This window comes from Equus asinus, chromosome 7 (assembly GCF_041296235.1).
Source record: "Equus asinus isolate D_3611 breed Donkey chromosome 7, EquAss-T2T_v2, whole genome shotgun sequence".
Lineage (NCBI taxonomy): Eukaryota > Metazoa > Chordata > Mammalia > Perissodactyla > Equidae > Equus > Equus asinus.
In genome coordinates this window covers 102,576,148-102,597,096 of record NC_091796.1, presented here as the reverse complement: position 1 = coordinate 102,597,096, position 20,949 = coordinate 102,576,148, and the positions used below count along the sequence as shown (strand labels likewise).

Below are 20,949 nucleotides of genomic sequence, written 5' to 3'. Positions count from 1 at the left end.
ATATCTGCTTGCTCCATAGAGAATTCTTCAATCTGATCTAGCTTGCTAATTTATTCTTCAACACTGTTTATGTTTTTTGCTCCACCTCCTAAATTTTTTATGTCCGGTATTATATGTTTTATAGCTAGTATTTCCACTTGTTTATGCTTTGTAACTGCCTATTTCTGCAACATGATCCCAATGTCCTTGTGTGTGAGGCTTGGAGTTTCTTTGTGGCTGTGCTCCTATTGTCCTCACTTCCATCCTCCTCGAGAGTTTAAGGAGTGACACATGTGTCCTCAGATAAAGATCTCTGATATCCAAGTCTGGGCTTGGCTGCTCCATTTATTTTGTAACCCAAAGCCCCACAGCAGCTTTCTGTCTTTCTCTCCAGGCATGGTTCTTCCCAAAGAAGTTTTCTCCCTCCCTCCGTCCTTTGAGGACACAGAAGAAAGTAGAGATGCAAACATTCAGTGGAGAAGGCCCTTGACCTGTGCTGCTGTTACCTGTATCCAAAACACCCCCAAACTGGTCAGTGGTATTTCCTCACTGACCCCCAACACCACTGGGTTGGCTTTGCTATTTTTCTGCCTCAAAGAGGTCATGGGGTTAATAGAGATATGCCTAGGGTAATGTGGAGAAAAGAAAAGATAAAATATGCAAACTTTCCCTTTTATAACCATCCTGCTAAAAATGATATACAGGCATCCTCTGATCATCATAGCCATCTTTAGTCTCCCCAAAGATTTCTCTTAATACTTATATTTCCTGTTCTGGTCCATTTACTTCTTCCTTAATTTTATGGCCTCGGTGGTGTTGGGTTCATGCAGGGGGCCAGCATCTCATGCTAACCATATTGCCAGACCAGCAGGAAGAAGACAAAAATGTAGGATTTTTAGAGAATAACATGTGCAAAGCAAAGCAAGGCACACAAAGAGAAGAACATGAACAAAGAGCCATTGAGCACAAACCACGCAAGGAACAGACTACAACACAGGAAGTTTCTTAGCTTCGTTGTCTATTTGTTTGAACGCATCACAGGAACAATAGGACCCACTGGCTAACTGAGGAACTGGGGACAAAGGGAATATGGCAGAACACATGTCCTGGAACTGAGAATGAGGTGAACAAGCAATTTTTTTTTTAAAGCAGAGTCAATTTTTGGTAAACAATATGTTGGGTTCATGCCACATAATGATAAATACTTCCACATAATCTCACCAACTGAGCTGTTGCATTGGAAAGCTGGAACTGCCATGTCCAGCACTTGAGTAGCTGAGATTAATGCTGACCTTGGCCTGTTTTGACTCACTTTTATTTAATCTTTATTTTGCGTCTCCCATCCCTGGGGTTAGGTCTTTATTCGTGTCCAAAGATGATTGGTCTACAGGTGACTGCCATCCCAAGGGAGAGAGGGCGGATTCAGTGAGGGATCCCATTGGAGCATCACCTGAATAAACCCAGCCATTGTGCTCATTTCACCAAAGGCTTTGTGTAGCCGGTGGTTCATCACCAACAACCTAAAAAAGCCTTTTCCTTGTCTCAAACCCTTTCCTCCCAATGGCTGAGACTCCAGGAAACAGGGAATCCTGGAGTACAGAGCCCTTGGCAGAGCCAGGAAGCACACCAGTACACAGTAACCAAGTCCAAAGTTCTGGGTGGAACACTTTGCAGATACTCGCGTTTCATCTTCACAGCACCCTGGGAGAGGAGTGTTATTATTCACTTTCTACAGATGAGAAAATTGAGGCCCAAAGAATCAAGAGACTGGCCCACATTTACCCAGAAAAGAAGGGCAAAAATGTGATATGAATTCCAGCCTTAGGACTTTAGGTCCAAAAACAGGTTCCCCTCCACCATACCGGAGAAGTGGAAGAAAGAGATTAATTCCCATTCATCCTTTCAAATCATACTTGTTGCGTTTCTACTGTATTCTAGGCTCTCTACTAGGCCCTAGGTCCACCTTCAAACCAAACACATGCAGACCCTACCCTCTAGGGAAGAATCCCTAGAATCCCTCCACCTGGACGTTACAGACATGAAACAAAGTCCCTGAAATAAACATGTACTTTACATAGCATGATACCTGAAATCCAAAAAGGAAGAGAAATGGGGCATTTTGAGAGAGAAGGTCAGGGATCTAATTTAGAATATGGGGTCAGGGAAGCTGAGACTAAAAGAATGGACATGAGCGAGGCAGCTGTCTGACCTCATCACTTCGGACAGCCCCATGCTGTCCCCGTGCCTCGGTCATCCATACATCTCGATCTGTGGTTCTGTCTCTTGGCAGAACTTGCTTCAGTAACTAATGGTCTATCTTTATAAGCTGTTTGTTCTTTGTGAATAAAAATGATGGTGAAATTGATGTTGGAGAAATCCAAGGAATATTCTTTTGTCAGCAAACGGCACCAATTTCTTGCAAGTACAAGGAACTCTGGACTGAGAGTCAGAAGATTTGGTTCAAGGCCTGGCTCCATTTCTAATTCCAAAGACTTGATTTTCCCTACATTGCCTGCCAGCTGTGAAGAAGGCATGGACACTGGAATAAGGCAGAATGGGTTTCCAGGCCCAGGCCTGGTCCTTCATATCTGTAGAAACATTTCCTATTCTCTCTGAGCTTCAGGCTTCACGTTGTGTGACTATTGCACCATGTTGTTGTGCATAAACAGACCTGCACAAGTCTACATACTTGCAAGTGGCACATGGGAGCACTTTAATTACTATCGGTCTCTGTCCTTCCAACAACAGAAAAATCTACTGTGCAGGGATGTCATCGTGGTGGGCCTTGTGGAAATAAACCCCACACTCCCTTACCTAATCATGCAGTTCTCCTTGCGACCCAGGCCTCTGTTCAAAACTAGAACAAGAATGTGCTGGAGGCCTCAAGGTCTGGAGTAGGTCCACCCCAGAGTTACCCACATGGGCACAGACACTCCAGAGGCCAGTGTGACTCCAGCTCAGAAGGGGCTCATGAAAGCAGCAAATGCATGCTGCGGCTGTGCTCCGCATAACTGGAGCACTCTTCACATCATCAGCGCAGTCGAGGGAGCCTAAATTGGCCCACAGTGCACGTGCCCAGAACACCCCATTCAATTCTAAAATGAAGGGCTCTTAAAACTGTGAAGTACTGAATTTGGAAAGGATCGAGGGTTTGGGCACGCACAGTGCAGAACAATTTAATATTATGGGAGCTCTTCAACTATTTTTTTTTACATAAGCACTTCATTTTGGATGAAACTCAAATAATGCTCTATTACTCCATTGAACACATGACTGACTTGAAAGCAATCACCCAACATTAAAAAATAAATCCCAACAAAGTCCCCAAACTGGGAAGAAATATGGAGGAAAGGCAATACTCCATTTTTCCGTTCACCTGGAATAGCTTCACTTTTCCACTCCAACTCACCAAGCATTGTGCATTTTTAACCCCAAATTTAAATGCTGCCTCCCTGATGCCATTCAAATCAGATTTGCTGACATTCATTGAACGCCTACTGTCAGCCAGCCAATTTCTCATTTGTTAGGTCATTTAATGCTCATAACAACTCTGTCATGTGAGTGATCTTTATCCCCACTTGACCCCAGAGGAAGCAGGAACTCAGAGAAGCTAAGCTGGCCGCAGAGCTCCCAAGAACCTCAGAGAACACATGAGCTGCTTTACCACCCTTTCACAAGGAGAATGGGCCTGTGCTTGATGAATCAAAGACAAATAGACTTTGCCCAACACGGAAGACTTTTAACTCACCAAGAATGTTTCTTTTTGGAAATATAGCCTTTAAAGAGGTGATTAAGCTCAAATGGGGCCTTCAGGGTGGGCCCTATCCAAAATGACTGGTGTCCTTAGAAGAAGAGGAAATTTGACACAGGGAGACACCTGCAACGTGTGCACCAAGGGAAGACCACGTTAGGACACAGTGAGAAGGTGGCATCTGCAAGCCAAGGAGGTTGGACTTGAGAAACCAAACCTGCTGACTATTGGGGCTTGGATTTCCAACATCCAGAAGTGTAAGAAAATACGTATCTGTTGTATAAGCCACCCCGTCTGGGATATTTTGTTAGGCAGCCCAAGAAATTAACACAACATCTCTCTTTTTTCTTACAGAGCCACTTCGCTCACGGACGCCTGGTTGCCCCTGAAGTATGAATCTGCGTTTCATTGGCTTTGCCCAGTGAGGTGGCATTCTGGAGGAAGCCTCCTCTCCAACCTTCTCCGGGTCGGTGCCCTGTTTGAGAAGGATTTATTGCAACTCCCTCAGCATGGACTTAATTGTTCATTGGCACGGAAGCATGAGATTTCAGCGTCAGCTAGATAACGCGCATCTTGGGAAACAAATCTGGCCTGAGCTACAGAGATGGCCAGGAGAGGGCCTGATCTTATTTGCAGGAAGGTTCTTACTCCCAGCATCCAGTGTTCACATGAGGGCATCTTCAGGAATATAAAAAATAGATCAAGAGATTTATTATTTTACAGTTAGGGGAGAGGATGAGATTTGCAAAACACTGGAGATTTCATTTATACATAGTTTAAAATGTTTGTAAATATTTAACGGAAACATCGAGCAATAAACTCAAATTATTACCAAGTTCAGTAAAGAACTAGAGGGTAATTTATCAACAAAGAGAGAGGAATGGATACTGTATTTTACTAGGGCACACATATCCTGACATACTAATGGGGATTGTGTCAGTTAAGTGTTGGCATGTACCAAATCATGGCCCAGTCTAAATGCCTTAGTCATGGCAGGGAGCTAAAGAAGAGAATATTTGAGAATAATGTGAATTAAAAAGGCAAGTTAGTTTAAATTTCTGTTTGGTAGGCCCCCAGGCCTACAAGTCCAATGGGAATACACTCTAGCTAGAGGCTTGATGAATGGCCTTAATGAAGTTGGACAACCTGGAATACATGCATAAAATGATTTTAAATATTGATACGATGTCATTGTGTGTCTGAAGATATTGAAATGTTCATTCTCTGAGCAAGACAGGTTCCATCTAATTTATTAAAGGTGGAAATGATTATTTACATTTGAAAATGGAATGTGTGCCCAGATAGAAGCCAGGGCAATAAAATAATTATTGCATTCAGGGAAACAGATACAGTCCATCTTCTGGAAGGTGAAAAATCAAAATATGTTCTCATGCAAATGTCTTGGAGTTTGGGGCGGCTGTGAAGAAAACAATGGTAATTTCCTTTAAGGTTATCATTTTAGGTTCCTGTGGTATAGGATGCAAATAGATCTACTAAGAACGGTTAATGATGTTCAATCTGCTTATCTGGAGGAGAAAGCAAGCTAGAAAGGCTTCCAGTGTGGAACGGGGGCCGCCCCATTTTCCCCGGATGTGTCTATTAGGACATTTCTATGACACTGCCTGGCATCTGCAACCTGCTACGATGCTCGCTGATGGAAGGAAGAGGCATGGCGTGATAGTGGAAAGCTGAGTTCTGTTGTGATATGAGAGTTTCCACGGAGAATGCCTCCGGGCAGCTGTCTGCCTCGTGTGTTCGACATTCGGGCTGTGTAGCAAGCTGGAATAGAAGCGTATTAGAGCCAGCAGGCAGTGCAGAGTCAGCTGGAGCTTCCAAAGTGCTAACTAGGCCGAGGAACCAAGGGCGGACCCAGGTATAAAAATAAAATCACCGCAAGCCTCTTTCATTTCCTGCCTATGCATCTTGGCTTGGAGAGCTAATTGCGCCTGGATAGATGTGAGGCTTCTGTGTGTGGAAAGCCGTAGAAGTGTTCTACTCACTAACCCATTATTCCCTATTAATCTCCCATGATTTTCACTATGGCTGCGCATCTGTGACAGGCAGGCCACATCACAGCCCCTTTATCGCCATCTCCATCGCCACTGCCAAATCCAGCCAGCCAACTGCACAGCAGCCAGAAATGGTGACAGGAGCATACGGAGGGCCACAGTCAGAGTCAGGAGACAGGGGCCAGGGCAAGCCACGCATTCATCCATTCAGTGCTTAGTGAATCCCTGCTACCATCTCAACATACCTGTGTAACCTCAGGCAAGTTACTTCCCTTCTCCGTGCCCCAGTTTTCTTATCCATAACATGGGAGAATGACAGTAGCTATGCCATAAGGACGTTATAAGTTTTCGAGAAGTTGATGCATTTAAGCTCTTAAAACAGTATCTAGTATGGGGTAGGTGCTCAATAAATGCTGGTGTTACTGTTGCCCCTGTTGTTTATGAGATAACTCTTAGGCATCAAAGTAGGTAGATAACGAAAATAGAGCCCCTGTCCTCAAGGAGCTCATAGTCATGTAAATAAAAATAAAATACATTTCCGTGTGATAATCATCATTACCGTTAATTGGGCACCAATCATCAGGCTTTGCCCCAGAGCTCTACCCATGCTATGCACTTGACCTTGTCAATATCCTCCTTTGGGCTAAGAATGGTTGTCTCCTAGACAAGGACATTCAGCCTCACAGAGCTCAACTGACAAAGCTGTAGCAAACGGCAGAAGCAAGGAGCCAGATTTTCCTTCCTCGTTGTGCCTCATTGGGTTCAGAAGCCACGAGAGGGGGCGTGGCTTGCCCAAATTCCATCAGCACATGGCAGGGCTAGCTAAAGGCTGCCTCCCGCTCCACACACTTGCCTCTCCCCTGTGCTCTCTCATTTGAGTCCCGGGATTTGAGGGTCATTTGTGGGCAACCTCAGGGACCAGGAAAAGGGACAGTCAGTGATACACTTTCTCCAAGTAGAGCTTTGGGAACTATGCTTCCTCCCCAGTCTGTCCCCAGGGCAGAAACTCTGGTAGAATAACTTTTAATCACCTCGGCAAGGCCAACTGGACAGGGCTTCCTACTTACCGTGTTCCATGCTAAGGACAAGCTCACTTTCACTGACTGCATGGTGGTTGGAGGGCAGTGCCCTCCTCGAATCTAGAGCTCTTTTCTCCTAGACGTAGAGATCACAGGATGCGAATTGCATTGACTGCAGCCACTTCTCCTTCCCACATGAGCCAAGCCCAGCCTCTCACTTCTCAACTCTAACTAGCTTCGAACAAAAATCTCTCAAAGTAACTCACTGCAATATCAAAAAATCATCACAGTACAGAGGGCAGTGGATTCACGCTAACAATAATTACGAAATAAATGATTAATCATCTCTGATGAGGCAGGCTTTCCATACATTAATTCATTTAACCCTCATGTAGGTGTGAAGCACACACACGCACACATACACACATGCAGAATTATCGCCGTTTTATTCATGAGAAAACTGAGCCTCACATGCGTCTGAGAGCATCCAGTTCTGTTATGGTGGAGAGGAGTTTTAATTCATTCTGTCGGAATCCAGAGACAGCCCAAGGAAGCTCACTTTCTGAGGTCCAAGGCTTTCAGACATGAGCCCCAAGCCTGCCACCAAGGAAAGGATAACTAGGGTGTGACCACCTCTCTGGACCTCAGTTTCCCCTTATATGCAATTAGGGAGCAGGCCTAACTGTTGCCTAGTAGCTCCTCCCACGTGCAAAGTATATGACCCTGTGGCTGTGTAACTGGCACACTAGGAATGGGGGAACTGGGGTGAAACGGTTCACAGGCTAACATTGAAATCCAGACAGAATGGAATCACCAGCCATATGATTTTGGACAAGTCATTTCCCATCTCTAAGCCTAGTTACTTCCTCTGGATGATGGTGAGAATGAGATTGCCTGTTTGATAAGGTTTCACATAGCTGCGTGAGGATTCAATGAGATAAAACCTAATGCTTTGCAGCAAAGCTGAATGCAGTGAGTGCTCAGTGAAAACATACAATTATAGCTAAAATAGTTATTACGACCAAGTGCTCAAAAATCTTTCTAGAATGATCATTGGATGCAAGCAGAGCCGTCAGTTCAACTGACTGCTTCCTTGAATAGTTAAGTTAGTACATACCTCTCAAAAAGGAGTTGTCTTGATAACAGATCGTGTGTTTTGTACTTACTTTATTATTGTTATAGTAATTATCTCAAATGTTTCTGTGTTTATTGTAGGATTCATAACGTATGTTACCTGATAATGTGCAGAATTACTTATTCAAGAAGTGAAAACAGAATCCAGCCCCGTGGCCGAGTGGTTAAGTTCGCTCTCTGCTTCGGAGGCTCAGGGTTTCTCAGGTTCGGATCCTGGGCGCGGACATGGCACTGCTTATCAGGCCACACTGAGGCGGCGTCCCACATGGCACAACCAGAGGCACTCACAACTAGAATCTACAACTATGTACCGGGGAGCTTTGGGGAGAAAAATTAAAAAAAAAAAGAAATGAATACAACTCAACACCTAATATTTGCAAGAAAAAATTCTTTTCTGGTACCTTTTTGGTTTGCGTTTCAGATCTTCATACAGAGTAGGCTATATATTTTCTCTTCCAAAATTTCAAAGAACAAAAAACAATAGAAATAAAAAGTAAATATTTTTTAAAAGAAGGAATAAACAGACAAGGAAAAGAAAAAAACATTTTTAAAGGGTCTTGGATTGTGTCGTTTTGGGTGTGCACAAGAAGGTAAGCCTTCCCCAAGCAGTGTGTGAGAGCTTTTCCCTGAGGGGGAGAGTAAACGAGCAACAGTCTGGAAAGCATGGGCCAGAGTTGGTGGTTGGGCTCTGGTTCACCTGCTACCACTTATTGACCACACTTAACTCCATATGGTGAATCCAACCTGGTTCTTGAATCAGGAAGCAATTCTTCAAATGGCTCCTTCCTTCAGTCATCATCTACCGAGAATCCATTTCACGCCACACCCTGTACTTGGGCTCTCTGGGATAAGATAAGGACCAAGTCCTCCACTGGGTCACATCAGAAAGAAATAGGGGAAAGAGCGACTCTTCCTCAACTCGCCTGGTACAAATCCTAAGCTCTCTAAACTTTCCTACTTGTGAAAAGTGGAGCTCATGATATCTGTCTTATGAGACTGTTGAGAGGTCAAGAGGAACCCACATGCAAGGATCTTTGAACCTAACAGATGCACAAAAAAGTTAATTCTCTTTTTCCTATTCTCCTTGCATCATTTTTGACATTTAAAGTACTCATCACTTTTTCTCTTGAATTCTCGTTTAATGGATTCCTTTCTTGTAGTTTAGACTACATTGACTTCTTGAGGATCATGTGGAAGTCATTAGAGCTGCTTAACAGATATATCCAGCTGTCTACTTTCCCAGCACATTGCAGGTTTGCACTTTCTAGTCTCCTTGACTTTGAGTGGAGCTGAGTGACTAATTCTGGCCCTTAACATGAGTGGAAGTTATGTGTGTCCCTGTCGATTGCTGATGCCAGAGCCTCCAGGACTCTTTCCCATGAAACCAGCAATTTCAGATAGTGGTTATTTCCTCAACCCAGATTCCGCAGTGAGAAGATATGGAGCCAGCCTACATAGTGACAACATGAAGTAAGCCTTTGGTTTTATAAGTCAGTCAGATTTAGGGGGTGTTTGTTACAGCAGCAGAGCCTAGCTCATCCTGATTAATACAGGCAACAGCATACCAATCTTTGTGTTATGGAGTCTAGCTCAGGCCATGTGCAAAGTTCCAAGAAAGAGTACCTAACTGGCAGATGAGAAAGCAGGAAGATACCTGATCAGAACTTCAGAATTTAGAATGTGAGTCTAAGAAACTACCAGGTGCAAAAATACTGACACTAATTAAGGAAAATTCTAACCCGACAGAAAGATGATCCTACTGTATTGTAAGCACCATGCTGAGTGTTAGGGACACAGTGAGGGAAAAAGACACAATCCTTTAGGGAGGAAAATCAAACTGCAAAAAAAGTCAGAATGGCAGAATAATCACTGAGAACATGTAAGGCAATGGAGAAAAATATATCCTGGGGTCAAGAAGACAGAATTCATGTCAATGCAGTATTGGATCTGTTCATACCGACTGGCTGTCACTGCCACATGTGACTGTTTTGAACGAGCAGATAATCATCTCAGCCAAAGAGCACTTCGCTGAAAGGTTGTGATGATGATATTCTCCTTAATGCCTCAGAATCACACCACCGGCCTGTCCATCAGAAGGGCAGCATGCTTTCAAATTGTGTTTCCAGTACTAGGACAGGAGTTGGGGTAGAGGTAACATGCTCTCAGTCTGACACTCCAGTTACCAAAGGCATGGCCATTCTAATTTCTATCTGTGTCATTTACAGAGAAAGCACTCACATCCACACTCACCCTGGCCTCGCAGCAATGGCCCTGAGGAAATGAAGTCCAGGAGGAGGATTGACTTGCTGGTGATGAGCGTGGGCTCTAGAGCCAGAATCCCTGGTATGAATCTTGGTCCCATCTCTTACCAGCTGTGTGGTATTGGGCTTGTTAATTGACCTTTATATGCCTCCGTTTCCTTGTATGTAAAATGGAGATACTGATAGTAACTAACTGAGAGGGATGCTATGAGGATTTGATAAGTAAATGCATGGAAGACACTTAGACAATGTTACACATACAGTAAGTGCTCAATATATGTTAACTGCTAGTATTGTTATTATCATTGCATTCATCATCATCGGCATCGGCATCATCATCATCATCATTATTTCCTAAAGTCAGTCAACTGATAAGTGGCAGGAAAAGGATTTTGGCCACCCTGTCTCCTGGTGGACCTGGGGGGACCAGGGTAAGAAATGTAGGTTGTAGCCATCATTACTAAGCGACTGAGGACAACCAAAGGCAGAATAAACCTATGTTCTCTGGCCTCCTGGTTACCCTGTGGAACCAACTGGGCCAAACGCCCAAAGGCTACTGACTTCTCTCCATGCCAGGGCATCACCATCAAGCTTCATAACTCTGAGGTAGCTCGGGTGTGAGGCTTTCATTATATCCCGACCAACCTCTCCATTTCCCCAAGCTCACTTGGTCCTAATTAGCCAAGGAGAGTCATCTGGATAAGTTGAATATCAAGCTCATCAAGAAATTCTCACTCTGATTGTAGGCACTAAGAGGCAGCCATAATAGCTCAATTTCTCTTCAGGAACTTCATTGATTATAACGAGGTACCTGCTGAAATAACAAGGGACGGGAGGTTGTTTGGGGTGCTCTTTTCTTTTTTCTCTCTTTAAGTGATTGCAAGTAAATGAAAGAAAAACTACCTGCTATGTCATACACACCATAATGTTCCTTCCATACTATCTGTTAAGGGCTAAGATGCTGCCGTTGAAACCCAAGGAGCCTCACAGATTGTGAGAGACCAGTGAGAATTTCTGAAGAGCAAGCTGCTAATGTTGGGGAGCCAGTCCCCATCATTCCAATTTGTAAATCGACAAAGAATCGAAAGTTTACTGAGGAAAGTTGAAAACTTTCCCCATTGACTTAACTTACACACCATTTTCCTATTGACTTCAAAAACGCAGTTCCATTGATCACTTCCTAGTGCTTTGACTAGGGGATTTACACTCAGTGCAGACCATTGATTGCAATCGCAATTTCTATTGACTTAAAGAGGTGTTTAGCCCTGATTGGGATCCCACCAGATGAGCAGGTATCCACTTTCAATCATCTAAAAATCAATGCTCAGTCACCACTCTCTAAGTCCCATCTAATCCCTTGATGGTAAGTTCCAAAGTGTCCATGGAGTCTTTGAAAGCCATGACAATAATAAGATGCAAGGTTGGTATTTCCTTCTTTCACAATAACTCCTTGGCCTGGAATGGTCTTCTACTTTGTCCCCTAGGGAACTATTAATTCTTCAAGGCCCAGTTCCCAGTAGCTGTGGCAAAATCGAATCCATTTGAAAATAGGGGCCAGAAGAGACCAAGGAACTGTCTAGGCATGATAGACTGTGGGTTCCATTGAGTGGCTTTAACTCCATTTACCCATCCAACAATTGTCTATTCTTTCTTTCACTACCTACTATATGCCAAGCGATGTTCTAGGAGTCGGGGATACACCTATGAGCATGATAGCTAAGAATTATGGGTTTACATACATTCTATTGGGGGAGACAGGCAACAAAGTAGTAGCAAGCAAATAAATGATGAAGATGATTCAAATGGTAATACGTGCGATAACATAATAAGATAGCATAATGGTCCAGAGAAGTTTGTGGCAGTATCTTAGCCTGGGTCACAGGAAAGTAGAAATTCTGCTGACCTCGGCAATTCCATGGCTAGCCAATCTCCCCTTCAGCTCTGTGATCCAATGTTTTGCACTGAGGGTCAGCAAAGATATTTTGATACCTTTTTTTTTTTCCAAAAATGGTAATAAAAAAGCAAATTGATGGCTGCAGCAAGCAGATCAGGCCAAGAAGAAAGGAATTACAAGCTATCCTTGGTTTGAGATTCCATCCTGCCTCCTTTTTCATCATAACCACATTACAATTGACTGCATCCTTTTTTTTTCTCTTATTCTACATCGAAATTATTTTACAATTATCATTTATTTCTTTATAATAAAGATTTTTCTTTTTTATTATAGCAAAGATAACCTTCACTAATAAAAGGAATTTATTAGGCCCTCAATGACCCATGGTGATCAGTAGAGATGCTATATAAAGTGAGTTAATAGACAGAGGTCTTCACCCTTGGGGCTTATAATCAAGGATGTTCGAAGACATTGAACTCGGAGTTAAGAGGTGTTAGTTTTAGTCCCAACTGTACACCTATATGTCTAACAGTACTGTATGGTAGGGAAAAAAAAAAAGAACATGGATTTTTGCTTTGGACAAATCTGGATTCAAATCTTGGCATCGACCCTTACTAGTGTGATTGTGATATTGAACGTTTTGTTATCTCTTAGACCTTTAATTTTCTCATCTGTCCAATAAGGTTGTTGTGAAGATTAGGGATAATGCATGAAGTGCCTGGCATAAAACAAGGCTTCAAAAATGGAAGTTAATAGTTTTCTTAACAACTTGGGAAGTCTTTTCACCTCTCTGCATCTTACTCTCTTCTTATGGAAAATGGCAGCAGGCAGAGTAGTTGAAATAGGTAATAATATTTTTCAAGCTTAAAATTTGCTAGAGTATAGTAACTCTTAGTTTTTGGCTTCTTTCATATTTTATTTTCCTTTGCTCTTAAATTTCTTGACTCTTATCTGCACACTGTGTTTATAAGCCTACCCATGTGGCAGCCCATTCAGTTGATGTAATTTGAGGGCCCAGTGAGTGAAGTTATTAATACATGAACTAACATTTAATGAGCACCTTCTGGATGGCAGGTTCTGTGGGAGCCTCTAAGGAAATGGGGGTGGGATGAACTGATATAAAGGTGAATACACTCTGACCTCAGCTCTCCAGAAGTTTCCTCTTGAGTAAGAGAGGTGACACCTATGTAATGATTACTGCACAGGAAAGTGCCAGTGGTCACGAGAGGAAGGTGGTATAATGTGTGGGAGAAGACTACCAGAGATTGGTCTCCACTATGGTATCCTGGAAGCTAGGAGACTTTGGACCTCAGCCTCTATGGCAGAGAAGGATTTGAAGATGTGGAGACAAAAGGAAAACTAGTCTGTGGACAGAGACAGCTCATGCAAAAGTCTAGAGCTAGGAAAACTTGAAACTTGAGAGCAGTCCAGTGAGCAGGAAGAAAGAGTGGACCACAAGGCTGAAAGAGACCATTGAGGTCACTTTCTGGAGGGCCCTCTATGCCAGTTAAAGAGCTCAGACTACTCTGCCATCACAGAGCTGAATTTCTCTGGCAAGTCAGAGAAATTCAGGGCCAGCTTTGAGCTAATTTCCACAAGCCTCAGCATCTTTGCCTCTAAAAGGGAAGTAAGACCAGATCTTATCTCATAGGCTGGAGTTGAAGATTTAATGAAATGATGCAAGTACAGGCCTAGCACAGTGCCTGACATACTGCTGGTGCCAATTACTGGTACATGTGCTGGAACGCCTGGTAAAGCCAACCTGGTAAGGCGTAAGCTCTGAGCTGCTGGTTAGTATCTCTCCAACACAGCTCTGGCAGAGAACACTGCCAATGCAGACAAAATTAGTGCTTAGAGAGGAGGAGGCACATTCAAAATCTCATCGCTCAAGCACCTGGTTCCAACTGTACCTGAAGCCTGAGGACCTCAGACTTTCAAGTTTTAAGAGCCACTAAACTCTCTTTTGCTTAAGCCAATTTATATTGATTTTAAGCTGCTCGCTACTGAAAGTTTTAAATAATATAGAAATATAGTCATTTTCCTCTTGTTGGATCTTGAGTCCAGCTTACTCACAAATGACTTTATTCCTGTGAACTAATATGGAAGTGATCAATGAGAAATTTGAGTTCAGATTAGAGATTTTGAAGGCAGGGCTGTATCATGACTTTTGTGGGCCTGAGCCACTTTTGCCTTTGTGTGTGCCTTCCTCCACGAAAGTATTAAAAATTATATTACAACTGGGTTGGTATCAAGATGAACATAATCGAGGATGATTCATTACTATACATTTATTATATTTACATTTCATTATTTATGTTTTTATTCTGATTATCAAGGAAACTAAAATTAAAAATTTTTGTGAGCCCCTAACCATACCCTAGACTCCCTGCACTGTGCCTGCTGTGCTTATCAGGGACCAGGGATGTCAACCCTGAGTGGAGGGTCCACGTGGCCCATCTCGATGACTGCATTAGTGGAAGCCAGCAACTTTTATCATCTTTGACTGCTATAATCTATTTCTATAATGTGTCTCATTCCTGAGCACACATGTCTTAGTTTTATACCCAAGATCGTCTTCCAACCTTGATCCCACAACCTGCTGAAGACCTGGGTTCTACACCCAATTCTGCTGCCACCAAGCAATAGGGTCCTTGGCCCCACCAAGACCCCTTCCCCCTCAGAACTTCATCATTTGTAAAATGAATGCATTGTGCTAAGTGGGCTCCAGCATCTTTCCAAAGCCATAAATACCACCATTCTTTCCCATTTCCATTTGCATCTCATACAATTCCTTCAGCCTAAGATATACCCCCTCCACACACAAACACACTGGTCTACTCTTTCCCCAAAATTTGCAAATGACCAGAGAATAAACTAAAAAGCGAGAAAAGAAGGAAAGAATAAAAAGCATCGGTCGCTTGAGCTGGAAGGAGTAAAATTAAATTTAGAGTCTTCTAATATTTTTTGTCTAATCTTCCTTACGGAGCTTCCACCCTGTTTATCGTGTGTGGATTGTAATTCCCCTGGGCGAGCAAGCTATCTGTAATTTCCAAAGTGCCTTCTAAATAATCAGTAATCAAGAAATGCCAAGTAATCATGATCTTCAATGTGCTTATTGAGGGTCACTCTGAAATTGGGCATCAGAGCTTCCTGCCTTAAAGAGCCACAGCTCCTGGGTTAAATGCTTCAATTGATGTGTGGAGGTTACCATGGAAGCCCGCCCCCCGTACATTACCATTATTATTATTTTGTGTTCCCCTAATACTTTCATTGAAAGATAATCATGTTATGAATATTAACTTTTATAGGCTGCATTTGTAACTGCTTATGTGTAAAGAAGCAGCACTTTCTGAAATCAAAATGACACTAATAATTTAGTCAATTTACTTTTTCCCATCTCCGTGTTTACAGTCGTGTTATTTTGTTACCGCACGCTCTGAATTTTGATATAGTCATCCTGGTAATAAACCTTCTTTGTTCTTCCTATTTAAAGACACATTTGTCACATAGGACAGAGTTGGTTTAAATTCATTTGTTCAATCGTTATTTGTTGAGTGCCTACTGGGTGCCAGACCCTTGTCAGTATGGGGGACAGCTCCTGCCTTAACAGAATACAGAGACTAGGGAGGAGAAAAACTTAGAAGCCACAAATTTGAAAGGAGGGAAGACAAGCAGCAATAGCGACATACAGAGGGCACTTTCAGTGCTTCCAGTGGGGACACCTGATCGACTCTGGGGCTGACAGAGTGTTTTCTGAATTGTAAAGCTCAAGGAAAGTGGAGCCAGGAAAGAAAATAAAATAAAGGAATGAAAGAATACATGATCTGTCCTGTATTTACCAAGATGCAGAAAACTTTCATACCCAAAAGGATGGCTAGTATTTTAAAAAAAGAAAGGAAATAACAAATGTTAGTGAGAATGTGGAGAAATTGGAACTTTTCTGCCTTGCTGGTGGGAATGCAAAATGGTGCAGCCATTGAGTGTGTCATGGCATTGCCTCAAATAAAAAATTAAGCATAGAATTAGCATGCAATTCCACTCCTGGGTATTAAAAAAAATTGAAAGCAGGGACTGAAACAGATATCTGTACACCCATGCTCATAACAGCAGTATTCACAAGAGCCAAGCAGCAAGCCAACTGTCCATCAATGGAAAGAATGGGTAAACAACTTGTGGTCTATACATACAATGGAATATTATTCAGCATTAAAAAGGAGGGAAATTCTGACACATGCTATAACATGGATGAACCTTGAGGACATTAGGCTAAGTGAAATAAGACAATCACAAAAGGACAAATATTGCATGATTCTTCTTATATTAGGTACCAGATTGGTCAAACTCACAGAGACGGAAAGAACAATGGTAGTTTTCAGGCGCTGGGAGAGGGGGAATGAGGAGTTACTGTTTAACAGATACAGAGTTTCTGGTTTGAGAAGATGAAAAAGTTCTAGAAATGGATGGTGGTGATGGTTGCACAACAGTGTGAATGTACCTAATGCCACTGAAGTGTACACTTAAAAATGGTAAATTTTATGTTATGTGTATGTAAACACAATTTTTTTTTAAAAAAAGATGCAGAGAACCCCACCACTGCTTTTTCGAACTCTGGGTTGCATTAGGCTGGGGATCAAGGACAGTCTCACTCCTGCCCATTTTCTAAAATGCCATCTTCCCAGGAGCTGCTGCTGTTTGTATGTTAGCTTTATTTGTAAATACAATTAAAAAACCAACCACAAAACACCATCATCCAAGGCGTAAATGTTCCTGGGCTCTGAAACTGAGTGCTGTCATTCCCATTAACAGTAATGAGAGTCCCATGGCTAAACCTCCGTGCATCATGCTCAAAATTTACCCCCTAGAGTTTGCAGATGGAAAAAAAAAAAAGATTATCTTATGTAGAAACAGAAAACAGAAAATAAAGCCAGAAATGGCATTCTGACCACAGAGATGCCACAGGGTGATGAGCAGGCAATCTGGTGAGGGTTATTTCAGAAAGAATCCTAAAGAGGGCATATGGCAGAAAGATGGTGCCTAATCCTGGTCTCCAGATCTGTTATATGTTTCAGAGCAATCAGCATTAGTGGTGGCCCAAGGTCAGGAGCCTAAGTTGTATGACTCTGACATTAAAACCTATTTTTTAACATAGATGTCCTCTTGAAATGGATGAAAACAAAGAAAGACCTGTACTTCCTGTGCCATCCAAAAGTCCTGATGTTTTTGTTTCAAGTGAATTTCTATTGAGGTTTTTAAGATTCTTGGTGCATTCTCATAATTAAAGACTTTAAGGTTTTAATTCCCTCTTCACTTCGAATCTCCCCTAGAGCCTTTGTCATGTTCTATGTTGTTAGGAAATGTAATCAAATTAACACAAGTAAAAGGGGCTTTATTGGAAGTCAGTTTCTCTCTTTCTTTCTCTCTCTCCCTCTCTGTAAGTCTCTCTCCCTCTCATCTCTCTTTCTCCATCTCTTGCTTCCTATCTCTATTTCTCTCTGTGTGTCTCTGTCTGTCTGTGTGAGTGTGTGTGTGTGTGTGTGTGTGTGTGTGTATCTCTGTCTCCCTTTCTCTCTCATGACCGTAACATCTCATCAGCTCTCATTCCTCCTCTTCTCTACCTTGTTTCATTCTCAAGTTTATACCTACAGATGACATACCAGCCCCTTTACTTCCTTGTCAACATTTAGGTGGACAAAAATGGCTTCCATTCAATATGGCCCCCCATTTCCAATGCCACTACTGCCTGATAGGTACATCTCTATGACTTACTCAAACTCCAGAAAGAGAACCTGAAGGACCACCACCTTGATGGATCGGATGCTTTCTGGACAAGTTCTCACCCTTTCTTGAACAAGTTGTGGTTGGAGGGAGGAGAGAAATTATGTGGACTGCTACCCACACTTGAGAAACCGAGAGCTGGAGCAATTCTCTGAGAAGAGCATGTGAGCACAGTAGGCAAACTAACCAACCAACCAACCAATCAACTAACCAACCAACCAACCAACCAACATCTGGCCTTGTGTTAGAGCACCGGTTCACAAAGAGCTCTCTGCAGTCAAGATGCCATCAAGGTGTCTCCAAGGTCAAAACCATTTCCATAGTAAGTCTAAGACATCAGTTGCTCTTTTTACTCTATCAGCATGTATTCTGATAGTGCAAAAAATATGCAGGGTAAAACTGCTGGCACCTTAGCAAGAAGCAAGGCAGTGGCATTACAGTCTTTTAGCTGTTATTGAATTCTTCACCACTGCACATGAAGTAAAAAAAAAAAAAATGCTAATTTCCCTTAAGAATATTCTCTATGAAGCAGTCAAAATGACTGAGTTTATTATATCTTGACTCTTACAGGCGCTTCTTTTTGATATTCTGTGTAAAAAAGTGAGAAGCATGCATAGAACACTTTTGTTGTACCCCAAAGTATGACATTTGTCCCGAAGAAAACACGTGTGTGATTGTTTGAGCTGCCAGGTGAACTTGCCACTTTTTTCATGGAATAACATTCTTATTTTGGAGAACAACCGACAGAAAAATTGTGATTATTCAGACTTGAGTATTTAGCAGATATTTTTCTTAAAAATGAATAAAATAAGGCTGTCATTTCAAAAAAAGAACTGGCAATATCAGGATTCAAATGAAAATATTCGAATTTTAGAGGACTTCTATCTGCTACCATGAGCTTGACGCTCCTCAATACTTATATCCTTTTCTGATGAGATTGCCAGTGACATTATTAATGTGATCTTAAAAAGCATTTTATAATTAAAGGTATCAACGTTCAAAAGATTTGTGTAATTCAGTGAACCAATACTTTTCAAAAGACCAATGTATAATGTTACAAAATCACACATAGGTCTACCATCAACTCCATTCAAAATTCAAGACAGACAATGGATTTTAATATAATAAAGTATGGAAAACTCATTGATATGGTTTCAGATTTCACACTACAGCTAACCTTCCAGAAACTACCACTTGCCAAGTTTTGGTGTAGTATCAAAGAAGAATATCCAAAATTATACAAAAAGACTATTAACCTACTTCTCCCTTTTCCAACACACGTATGTGAGGGGCCAGGGAGTTTTCATATACTTCAAATAAACCAATATATTTCGGCAGACTGAATGGAGAATGTATATATTGTGAAATTTACTTCTTTGACTCAATATTGATTTTGAGGTCTATTCATTTCAGAACTTGCTTATACTGGCTTACACATTTTCACTGCACTCTAATATTCCATTGTAACAAACATACCAATGTACATTTTTCTCATCCTGAGAATAAGCATTTAGGTTGTTTCCAATTTTTTACTGTACCAAACAATGCTGCTGTGAACATTCTCTGCATCTGTCTCATTAAGCACACTTTCTTTGGTTTTACTTGTAGATCAAGGCCTTTTCTAACAGCTTTGCATATATTAAATCATTTAATTCTTAGAACAACACAGTTAGATCATAGTATTATCTCCATTTCACAGACGAGAGGAGTGAGTTGCAGAGAGCTTCAATAGTTTGCCCAAGCTAGTACAGCTAAAGGGAGTTAGGACCAAGAGTGATCCCCCATCGTGAGGCTAGAGAGTCCGTATGCCTAATCACATTCTAGTTCTTCTTACTAGATTTCTCTGCCCTGCTCACGAAAGGAGTGCACCAATTTACACTCTCACCAGCCGTGTGCAACATGTTCTCTCCATTGCTTGGTATCATCAGACCTTTTCATTTTTGACAATTTGATGGGTGTACAGCAGTGTCCTACTGTTGCAGTAATTTACTTTTTTCTAGTTACCAGTGAGCATCTTTTCAAATGTTTATTGACTGCTCAGGGTTCCTCTTCTGTGAATTGCTTTCATATCTTTTGCCAACTTTATTGTTTGTTGTTGTCCTTATGAATTTGTAGTTTGGTTTTTTAATGAATTCTTTGTGCCAATCCTTTTCTGATTATATGATGTATGTGTCTTCCCTGAGTCTGTGGCTTGTCTTTTAACCTTTAAAATAAGAACATTTATTGAGGATACACTATGGAGAAATCTCAAGTTCAGCTTGAAGACGTTTTGAAGATAATCAAAGGTAATCTCACTCACACTTTTGACTCAGTTGTCTTGCTGCTTGATCAACATCTCCTTTGAGATGTCCAATACAACTGAATGCCTGGCTTACCCCATCACCATCAGCCCAGCAGACCTACTGCATCCTCAGTTGTCCCCTTCTCTACCAATGGCATCTCCACATTTCTAGCAGCTCCACAGCCAATCTGCTAGGAAATGCTGTTGCCTTTCTTTCCCATTTATGTCCAGAGTCTAACCATATCATCCTATAAGTTCTGCCTCCCTCTTGGTCCAATCCACTATCATCCCTTACCTGAGTCATCGCAGGGGCCTCCTAACTGGCTTCCTGTTTCCATTCATGAACCCTTGAATCACTTTTCAAGGGAAATCAAGGATGTCACTCCTGCTCAAAATCTAGCAATGAAGGACCTAGAAAATCACCACTGGAACACGATATTGATAAATGCTGCAGGCCAGATATACTGATGAATGCTGAAGTTAGTGGGCAAAGCTATAAGCAGAAATAGGATATTTTCATAGTCTCAAAGTATCTCCCTTCCAATTTTCCTAATTTCCGTAGTGGTTTTAAAACATAACAAATTATTCTATACTCCTCCCTCCAGGAGGCAGACTTACTGAACCTCTCCTGAATGTGGACTGGACTTAATGACTTTATTCCAATGAACAGAATATAGAAAAATAAAAATAGTAACTTTATAGCGGGGACACTGAGCAAACACCACCATAATGGAGTAATTAAAGTTAACATCACCAGTGATAAGTCGTATGTCACCGACACCATGGGACGAGAAGGGCACATCACCTCTGTGGCACTCTTCCCCGAAATCCACATCCTCAGGCTAA

The 20,949-nt window shown here is 41.9% G+C and overlaps 1 long non-coding RNA gene across 8 annotated transcripts in view; it reads right to left on the bottom strand.

Annotated features, from left to right (window-relative positions):
* Positions 1 to 20,949, bottom strand: part of LOC123286896 (uncharacterized) — a 98,305-nt gene that overhangs the window by 14,465 nt on the left and 62,891 nt on the right. For 6 of the 8 annotated variants that reach the window (XR_011504780.1, XR_011504776.1, XR_011504774.1 and 3 more), the window contains one exon: positions 1 to 20,949. This exon is cut by the window's left edge and continues 11,155 nt beyond it. This is a non-coding gene — a long non-coding RNA (uncharacterized lncRNA). The other 2 variants (XR_006529710.2, XR_011504775.1) reach the window with 2 other exon arrangements.